Below are 8,362 nucleotides of genomic sequence, written 5' to 3'. Positions count from 1 at the left end.
TGTGATACGCGGGCCTCTCACTGTTGTGGCCTCTCCCACTGCGGAGCACAGGCTCCGGACGCGCAGGCCCAGCGGCCATGGCTCACGGGCCCAGCCGCTCCGCGCCATGTGGGATCTTCCCGGACCCGGGCACGAACCCGTGTCTCCTGCATCGGCAGGCGGACTCTCAGCCACTGTGCCACCAGGGAAGCCCCATTTTCTTATTTTTTCCCTCTTCAAGATCCAAATCAGGAACATGGATCACATTTATTTTTCACATCCCTTTGGTGTCCTTTAATTTGGAACAGATCCTCAGCCATACTTAGTGTTTTTTGCCTTAAATTTTTGAAAGTTACAGATCAGTTGTTTTGCAGCATATCCCTCAATTTGCATTTATCTGATGTTTCATTGTTATTAGTTTCAGGCTATTCATTTTTGTCTGGAACTCCACTGAAATAGCATATCCCTCAATTTGCATTTATCTGATGTTTCATTGTTATTAGTTTCAGGCTATGCATTTTTGTCTGGAACTCCACTGAAATGATATTTTTTGTTTTGTTTTGTTTTGTGTTTTTGCTTGTTTCATTGTTATTAGTTTCAGGCTATGCATTTTTGTCTGGAACTCCACTGAAATGATATTTTTTGTTTTGTTTTGTTTTGTTTTGTTTTTGCTGTACGCGGGCCTCTCACTGTTGTGGCCTCTCCCGTTGTGGAGCACAGGCTCCGGACGCACAGGCTCCGGATGCGCAGGCTCAGGGGCCATGGCTCATGGGCCCAGCTGCTCCGCGTCATGTGGGATCCTCCCAGACCGGGGCACAAACCCGTGTCCCCTGCATCGGCAGGCGGACTCTCAACCACTGTGCCACCAGGGAAGCCCCTGAAATGATATTTTAACTTTCTCAGTGAGTCATATCGTGGCACACAATTCAGACTGCACTAATATTAGTGATATTAGTTTTGATTGCTTGGGTAAAGTGGTGTCCACCAGGTTTCTCCATGATAAAGTCACTATTTACCCTTCCTAATCAATAGGTAACTGTGGAGAGATACTTTGAGGTTATGTAAATATACTGTTCATCAAACTTTTATGTATTAGATTTGCTATCCACTAATGGTTTTCTGACTCCATCGTTCTTCCTTCAGTTTTTGGTCTGCATTCTACTGTAAAAAGTGCATTTCCTTTCCCCCCTCCTTTATTTTGTTTATTTATTTATTTATTCATTCATCTATTTATTTATGTCAGTGCGGATTTTTATTTTACTCACCAGGTTATAATCCATTATTATCAATATTTATTTTGGTGGTCAAACTGTCCCGGATTTGACCAGTGGGAGTCTTTTTGAGCTGACTCATGTATTTGTTTGACTTGTCCCTTTATCTTTACTTCCTTACTTTCTGTCACATCAAGGCTTGTCTTGTACTTCCCATGCCTTAGCACTGATATCATCTATTTTTCCTAGGAATCTTGGTTCCCTTTAGTGGAGAATGGAATTTATAAACCAGGATCTGAAAAGTAGGCATGCCATTGCTACTGGTGTGTTTTTGTTCCTCTGCCTTCTCAGTGAATAGAATGAAAAAATATCATATAGGTGTGTAAATAAGAAACCTTGCTCTAATTATCATCGATATATTTATTTGTTTGTTCAAGCCTAGAATACCCAAAAGGGAATTTTAGAACTGATAAACCGCAAAGCAAACTTATTAACTAGAGTTTTATATTTCAGTTTTCTTTTTGAGGTAAAATCATAAGGATACAATTCAATGAGGTCTGAAAAGAATAATATACTCATACAGCCCATTCTCTAACAAGTTATAGAAGATATTCTTCACCGAAAAGTTCTCTAATCCCTCTTCCTAGTCCAGGCACTCTTCCAAACCCTGAGAAAACTGTTCTTCTGTTTTCTTCACTTTAGATTGGTTTTTGCCTTTTTGAGGACTTCAATCAATATAATAATGTCTATATTATATATAAACTCTTTTTACCTGGCTCTTTTATTAAATAAAATGTTTTTGAGATTCACATGTTGTTACATACATCTGTACCTCATGCCTTTTAATGGCTCAGTAATATTCCATTGTATGAAATACCGGTTTATCCCTTCTCCTACTGATGGACAAGTTCATTATCAGTGGAATGTACGCCCCCTCCCCCTCAACTTCTATTGATGATGGAGTTATTACATGTGTATTCCTTGGGAGGTGTGGTAGAAACATGTCCCCTTTTCTTGGCTGTCCATTTTTCAAATCCCTTTTGTATTTTAAGAAATATCCCATCCTAGAATCTTGGTGGGATACAGGGCCTCAGCTCCCAGTACAGCAGCCAATGGAGGAAAAACTTTCCTTCCCCTGACCCCTGGCATTAAGAGCTCTGGGCAGGTGATAGTAGCTCAGCAGACTGAATTCTTCTGCCAGCAACATTGACTCTGGGGTAGTAAATACAAAGATGGAGGGGCAGTTTTAAGCTTAGTTCTAGTTGCAGTGTAGAACAATGACTGCAATGGCAGCCGGTGGTTTCTGCAGTAACACGCAGTGGCAGTGGTGTCTTACAATGCTCAGGGCAGTGGAGCTAATGGCTGCTTTCTGAACAGATTGGTTCTGCAGAGTGACCTCACCTGATGCTCTCTGCCTCTCTTTGCTTGGTTTCTGCCTATTTGGGGAGCCCGAGTTCCAGTTTTCCTAATAATTCTTAATATCCTACATCCTTCCAGTAAGTTAGACAGAATTGATTTCTCTTCCTTGAAACTAGGAACCCTAACAGTTACAAGACTCAAGGACAAAGTTCTCAGGGACAGTTTGTAGCCAATAAATAGAACTTTCGGTAAATGAAAATCCAGTGCATCTCTTAGTCTTATTACTTAGGTAGCAATAGCACTAACTTCTCAGTCAGCTGAACCAGTAAGTCAGGTAAGTATATTTAACATAGAATGGTCTAAAATTTATTCTATTATTAGGCATGGAGCGATGAAATTTATAGATTATTGTAAATGGTGTATGGTAGCAAATGACAAAAGATGTATCCTAATTCTTGCATACAAATCACCAGTTTTCATCAGTAATATTAGAAGTAGAGAATTATTAACAACATCGATCATTCTATTTCTTTCATAGGACACTATAATATTACACGCACTCTAAAAATTCTATCAGAAACTGATACTGCAAGTTAAAGAAATGTGTATTGGTTTTCTGGCAAAAATAGCTCAGCCTATATATATATATATATATATATTTTTTTTTCCTCTACAAAGTGAATTGTGGGCACTTGGAGTGGTACAGTGGCAGTCTAGCTATTATGGCCCTCTGCTACCAAAGCATAACCTGGCTGGATGCTAACAGTAAGAGCTACCATTTGCTTTACTACTTACACTTCTACATAATGTAGAATATTTTTGCTAACATTAATTGCCTCTTTAGCTCTTTTAGGACATTAATATTGAGATACAGCATAGAATGGAAGGCTACTAGAGAGACACAGGTGTTGGGAAAAGCAATTAGGCATAAATAACATTAAACACTGTGCTCATTTTTCTACAATATTGTAACTAGTCTCTTAAAGTCCATCTCCCAGAAAATAAGACAGCTTTAAAACTTTTAAATCTAAATTAACTTAGTTCATGGGCACATATTGATGCTGTTTCATACAGAATTGACTCAGATGTGAAATCAAGATCACAGCCCTGATGGAGAGGGGGATGTGAGTAGCAAATCAGTGTTTTTAAAAAGTTCCCCAGGTAATTTTAAAGTACAGCCAAGGTTAAGGACCTGTATGCTAACCTATGGCCTCAGGGTCTCATTTTCCACCCTAAACTGCTTTTCCCCAAAAGAATTATGGTGTTAGATTTTTAAAATAGAGAAAAAAAAAATCATCTTCCATTTTAACTTTGTAAATGAAGACTATTTTTTAAAAGCTATTTAATAATATATTATTACAGAAACACTCTGTCCTAGAAGAACAAATAATCTACGTAAACATTTAATTACTTAAGAACCACTGGTTGACCAAATAGATCACATTTTGTCACATAATACATTTTCTGGGAGTTTTTACTTTTAAGAAAAGGTTAGACAAGTAATGTCAGTGAATGTCCCCACAGCCATTCCTGAGAAGGTGAAAGCCCTTGCGGTCAGATGTATCTTCAACTTAGAGCAAAATTACATTCCTCCTATCTACTTTGACCCAAGTCTTTCGTAATTGATTTGCCCTCTGGGAGAAGTATTAGGAGTGCTGATAAGCTATTCCCTGCTTTCTTTTAGCTGCTTGACACCGCTTCACCTTCATTGACCAAAGTCTTCTAGATGATTCTATAGCTACTGACAATCACAAAAAACTGCCTTGGGAAAGTCATGTTGAGCATAAAAATGTATTTCCTCTTCAACTTCTCAACTCTCTAGTTGGAGTGGGGAGGTGAATTATGTGAGATATATATATATATATATATTTAAATACTTCCTGCTACAAATTGATAGTTAAAATTCTGAAAACCAGGAAAGATGCTTGTAGCTTTTTTAGTGATGACCTTTCATGAACATCTCATTTTTTCATTAAATTTGCTTTCTGATAATACCAGGACTAATAATGTATATACATGAGTTAGGAATAACTATAAAAAATATTCTGTTTTTACATCGAAGTGGGGTGGAATGAAGAAAAAGGTGATCTTTCCCTTGCATACAACGTCACAACACCAAGCTTTCAGCCTGCTCTGTCCAGAATGGCACCCAGAGGAGGGGGAGGGGAGAAAAAGAGCGCCCCTTATTACTCAGGCATTAGCAACCCCCCTTCAAGTGACTCCTCAAACAAAGTGAAGCTAGAGAAAGGTTTCTCAAGGGGGACTGGACCTTCCGAGGTAACTCTTTCACTCTGATTTCCCTTTAACGAAGCAGGTGAAAGGCCATTTGGCACCAGCCCGTTCCTTTTACCGCAGCTGCCTGTGATGAGCGCGGTTGCCAGGCAACCAAGTCTCTGGCTCTCTCTGTGCCTACATCAGGCTAGGAAATTTGGAGGTTTTTAAAGCTGTTTGCTGCAGACAACTTCCACTGAAATGCCTTTAGCTTTTTTAGCACTATTTTTTAAGTCCTTACAGTACAACTACATTATCTTTTCTAATTTTCTCTCCTTTGTAGAAGAGACTATTTAGAGTGTATATGGCTATATTTCCACAGGAAAATATCAAGACCTTGACTTCAAAATCAGAAGTGATTTACATTTTAAAAGAAGAGCAAATGAGCATCACAGCTGCATTTCATATGTTTCTTCCTGTCAGCTTAATTTCTTTCATTTGCTCTCTTCTCCCCTTCTTTTGCTTTTAAAATTTTTATTGGCTTTCCTCTCTCTTTTTCTTCATTACACCCCACTTCAACGTGTTTCTTTGCTTTCTTTCTTATTCTCCCCAGTGTCATGAACTCTGTGTTATTAATGCATTCATCTTTAATCAATTGCTAATCCCATGAATTTGAAGTGAATCAAACCTTTCTGTACAAGCTCACTGGTTTATATTTTCTTCTTACTTCTGAACTTTCATCATCATCATTCTTCTTCTTCTTCTTATTATTATATCTGTGGCTAGAGAGGGTTAAGGGGAAATAACTGACAAAATATTCAGAGTTGTTATGTGGACTTGTCTTGTTCCTGGCAGAGAAACCTGCACCATTGCTCTCTGAGCCTCCCAGTGTCCCCTCTCTGCTTGTATGGAGGCCCTCTTGGTACATTCCATTAGCCTTGAACCCACAGAGTTCTCCAAGTATTTTGGTCCTACATTAACCTGGGACATTCTCTTACATACTTAATGTTATGAAGATATTATACTGAGTGCCATTCCATTTAAAAAGACATGAAATGGGTGTGCTTCCTTTTGTTCTTTGTCTCTGAGTCTGGCAATAACATAAAATATATGAGAGCAAATTGGTCTGGCTAAGCTTTTAATCTGCTCCTGCAAAGGGAGAAACACCTGGTAATGAGACAAGAAAAAAGGTCAGAGTTCTCCTGGAAAGATGTCCACTCAAGACAGCAATGCATTTCAAACCTGAACACCTTTTGGTGATCCCCACTCCCATCATAAAAAACAAGCCCTGATATTTGTTTATCATCGTGAGGTAACAAGTAGTTTAAGGATTTTGTTTTATTTGCTCACTAAGAATTTGGTATTATGTAGAAGTGGACCTGCTCAATGTCATTGCCTGAAAATCCACTGTCGCAGATAAACTCATCTGTTAAAACTGTTAAAATGAAAAATGGGCTTAATGGTTAATATCCTTACAGTTTTGATTTTGAGTTAGTAGGTATGCAACCAATCACATATATTTCTGGAATTTATGAGTAAAAACTGTTCTCCCTCTATGACTCAGTATGATCTTCCATATTTGCTATGGAAAGTATAATGGAAGAGTTACATCCTTTTCTGTATGATAAAATCAGGGTACTGTGTTACAGTAGGCCAGAAAACAGCGGGTATGGATTTTACTCTGAGTTCAGTCCCTAGCTATCTTTTTGACTTTGGGCAATTCCCTTAATCTTGGTCTCAGTTCCCTCTTCTGTAAAGTTGTATTGTCTGAGATATATTCTGCTGTAAAATTCTATTATTGAATTTTAAAACCACTAACCTTTTCAGTGAGTCTGGTTTAGGAAAGTGATGATATAACATTTGTTCAAACTGGTAAAGTTTTTAAGTGAAAAAGATATTTAAACCTTCTTGTATTTGTTAATTGAGCTATTTTTTTACTTAGACATGCAAGTTCAAAATTTATATCTCTTTTCAACTCTATAGCCAGTGGTTAATAAGTACAATTTCTGGGGTGGTGGGATTCCGGGGTGCTGCTCTGCAGGGGTGTAGCGAGCCATAGCTGGATGCTAAGGCCAAGCTAATAGATTTTCATTGGAAGCTGGGTATGGCTGTGAGCTCAGACAGCTGCAGATCACTTAAGCATCCTTATGTTGCAGTGATGCTCAAAGTGGCAGATCATTCAGGCCAAGTAAAGAACAGATCCTTTGAAATGACAATTCCACAGTTTCAGAATTTCTACAGTTCAAGAAAATTGCTGCAGTTATTGAAACTGTGTGAAAACTGATTGCTTTGTTGATGAATTGCTACATTCATTCTAAAATCATGGACTTTACTTTCTGCAACAAAACTGCCTAAGGATCAAATGATATTTATTGAATGAAAATTACACTTTTGGTTTTCCATTTTTTTAAATAATAAAAAAGAAAATCAGACAAACAGGAAAAAAAAAAGTACAATTTCTAGAGACTGGGTACACTTGAATCTGCCTTCATCATTTATTAGTTGTGGATCATGGGCATGCTCCTTCATGTCTTTTTGCTCAGTTTACTCACCTGTCAATTGGAAATAATAACAGTATCTAAAACACAGGGATATTGTGAGGATTCAGTGAGATAACTCACTTAAGCCCTGAGCAAATGACTAGAGCATTAACATATTCTTGATATGTGTCAGCTTTTACTGTCACCTTGCTGTCACCAGCTATCCCATGCTATTATCACTCCATACTTTATTAGTGTAATAATAGCCTCCTAGTTTTAAAAAGTCTCTTTCTTAAGGTCTGTTCTATACATTTCCCAGCTTAGACTGCCCAAAACACAATTGTCATAATTTTACTCTGCTGCTAAAAACTATGGCAACAGATTTCAGTGAACTTATACGCAGTAGAATTGAGTATAAATTAGTCCGGCATTTTAAGGCTCTCATTAATATATTGGTTCAATTTATCTTCCCAGCCTCATTCGATTACTTTCTCATATATAAATGCTCTGCCTGAATGGATCTCCCCAAATGTCCCTGAGAACAAGTGCTCTGCTCACCCATATTAAGCAATTAAGGGCAGAGGCTGTGATGAGTCTTTACACCCCATCACTCAGGACGTGGCACACAGTGGGTACGCAATAGTTGTTGAAACGAACTGCTTCTGCTCATACTGTTTTCCTCCCAGGAGTCCTCTCTTATCTTTACCTATGTAACACCTATCTCCAAGGTTCTATCCAAATGTCATGAGTTACTACAGTTCACTAACTACCTACCTACTTCTTCTCATAGTACTGTCATGTATCTACTCTGGTAGCACTTATATTCTGCTGTATTATAATTATTTTTGTCATGATCTTATATCCTAATTTTTAAGTGGATTTGAGAGCAGTGTCCTATTTCTTATTCAATTTTATTTCCTACAATGCCTAGCATTTTGCTTTGTTAACTGTCAGTGGCTAGTTTTCGAATGCATGAATATGACTAACAGACTAACAGAATTATCCATTGTTTTGTTACCAGTTTTAAAAGAAGAACTATGCTATTTCCATAGAAGCAAATCTGCATTCCTTACCAGGCTTCTCAGTCTCTGCAAGTGCAATCACATCCTTTCTATTTAACAT

General features: G+C 38.0%; 1 pseudogene; it reads left to right on the top strand.

Moving 5' to 3' along the window:
- Positions 1-7,037, top strand: part of LOC103080075 (COMM domain-containing protein 6 pseudogene) — a 13,723-nt pseudogene extending 6,686 nt beyond the window's left edge.
- The last annotated feature ends 1,325 nt before the right edge of the window (positions 7,038-8,362 follow it).

This window comes from Lipotes vexillifer, unplaced genomic scaffold, assembly GCF_000442215.2.
Source record: "Lipotes vexillifer unplaced genomic scaffold, Lipotes_vexillifer_v1.1 scaffold185, whole genome shotgun sequence".
NCBI classification, from domain to species: domain Eukaryota; kingdom Metazoa; phylum Chordata; class Mammalia; order Artiodactyla; family Lipotidae; genus Lipotes; species Lipotes vexillifer.
Note: the sequence above shows the minus strand (reverse complement) of the source record. Positions and strands in the feature narration are given on the sequence as shown.